Consider the following 2,576-nt stretch of genomic DNA (forward strand, 5'->3'; position numbering starts at 1 on the left):
ATTATAAGAGCTACCTGAAAAGATGAGTTTTAAATGTGTATTTGAAGCTCTCAGTGGAATTACAGTCACTGGGGAAATTATTTTCAGAGGGACTGGGAATAACTGGGAACGGTTTTGCAGCAGACCTCTTTTTCACTCTGCACAGGAGTTTGCGTTGGTATCAACCCTCCTCAAATCCATTTTCAAAACATTTCAGCTTTTTGCAGCAGGTGAACCTCTTCATAATTTGAGAAGAGCTCTTATACAGATATAAAGCTGAGTATCATCTGCATGATCAGAACTAATTCTTGAACAGCGATATAATCTTACGTTATTGGCTAAAAGAAAAATAAACCTACTACGTTGTGACTGACTGTTTGCATGGGCTCTATAAATACTTCTATTACTATCTGCAGTTATGTGCCTCCAGCTCAGTTTGAATAGAAAGGTAAATTCATCTGACACTGTGAAGGGAGACAATTTTAGTTTTTTACCTGCATAGTAAACACCTGCCTTTTTGGTATGAAAAGAATGGAATTTGGGAACCAAGAACAGAACCCTGGAGTAGTCTACTCCACGTTTCATAAAGAGACAATGATTTTGAGTTCCAATTATTTTAGCAACTCTGAACTGACTTCCAGTAAAATGAGCACAGAGGTGTAATCTGATTTCATATAATTCGCTAGTTTAGGATAGAGTTGTTTCATTGGGAAAATACACTTAATTCTGAAAGGTCACAGAGGCATGTGAAACCAAAGCTGCTGAGACACAACTCTATCCAGTACTGTGATAAACGTTTGAGATTGGCCAATGGTTATTTAAGACTGGATAAAGATGTGGTTTCTTAAGTAGACGTTTAACCACCAGTTTTCAAAATAGTGGGGACAGTGCCAGGAGTCAGTGATAAATTAACAATGTTCTCTTCTGAAGGTTTGATAATTGGTCAGAGGTCAAGTTTAAAATTCCTTGGAGCAGATAGGCTACTGTAGAAGTGGGGAAGAATTGATTTAGTAGCCTATACACTACTGGATTTTAATTTAATTTAATTTAGGCTATTTGATCGGGAACACCTCCACTGGTTACAAACAAGTCAATGTGACTGATGTTCTGCATACAGAGATTATAGCTAATGCTAGTTTCCAACTCCCGTCCCTATAGGCTTTTAGTAAAAGAAAGAAGGTAAGACAAAAGACATAACAATTACCAATAGCCTACAATAAAATGTAGCCTACAATACATCTAAAATCATACCAATGACCCATTAAAAATGCTTTCAGCTCTGATTTTGTTTCAGCCAGACTTTAACATTTGTATTAAAAATCCCAATGTCTCGGTTAGTTTTATTTCGGTCGGTACTAGGTAGTGAGTTCCACATCTGGGAACCCTTTATAGAGAAGGCTGATTGCCCAAAGGAGGTCTTACGGCACGAGATTTTACAGTTACCACTTGCTGTAGGCCTACCCCTGGTGATCCTATCACTATTGTCTTGTTATTAGAATTCTAGACAATCATGAGCTGTAAAGGGTGTGCAGCTGCTGGAAACAGGCAGCTGTTGAGTAGGCTATGTTTGACTTACTGTGTCATACAGAAATCTAGGACTGTTTTAATTGTTACTGATTAACTTAGAGAAATAGGCTGAGCAGTGAGGAGGGCACGTCTGTATTTCAACATAGGCTACTTGTGGCACTCTACAGTAAAGAACTTAAAGCAGAAGTAAGTGATATAGTCTTAAATAGTTATATCTTCCGACAGCAATCACTTACATAGAGTGTTTGGTCTGAAACACGGGTCTGTCAGTCACTCTGCTCTGCTCTGAGCCGAGGAGAAAACATTTATCGTATCCTACAGTTTTTATCCAATGAGGAGAGAGAACGGCATGCAGGGCTGTGTGTGCAGCCAAGGGACGCCGTGAATGTGGTGACGTAGGGACGAGGACTGTTATGGTGCGTTCCAGGAAACTCGTAACTCGTGTTTTTCCGACCTGTGAAGTCGTACCAGTTCGATCTGGTACGAGTTCACGGGTCGGATGTTACGAGTGGCCGTTATAGTGCACTTTCATTGGTAAAACAGGTCGGAAAAACACGAGTGGGTTGCCTGAAACGCTACAAAGTCGTAAGTTGTGACTTGAAGCTGTAATTTACGGTTTCAAAAGCCTACCTGGAACGCAGCATTAGCCAAAATGACCGGATCGCTTACTTCTGCTTTAAGATAAAAAAAATAAAATAAAAAAATACCTAACCCAATTCATTAAATATTTTTGTCACAAATGAGCATGACAAGTCCCAATCACATGTGACCATATTTAGCAGAGCCCAAAGTGTTAGGCTACATAATTTTCCAGAACCAAGAAAGATGCATTACATGTTTATCAAATCTCTACAAGGCCTACTTGGCCTCTTTTTATCAGACTATATCAATACAGTGGTGCTACACCTAATTCCCTTTGGGGTTGATGTTAATTTAGTTTCCATGTAATTGGGAGAATGTGGAAAGAAACTCAAAGAATCATACATACCAGGGTGTCAGTACTTGGGTGTGTACTGTCTCTTTAAGAGCGCCGCTGCTAGCGCTATGCTAGCTTCCCGTTGCTTGTTATT

The sequence above is a fragment of the Trachurus trachurus genome (assembly GCF_905171665.1).
Source record: "Trachurus trachurus genome assembly, chromosome: 23".
NCBI lineage: Eukaryota > Metazoa > Chordata > Actinopteri > Carangiformes > Carangidae > Trachurus > Trachurus trachurus.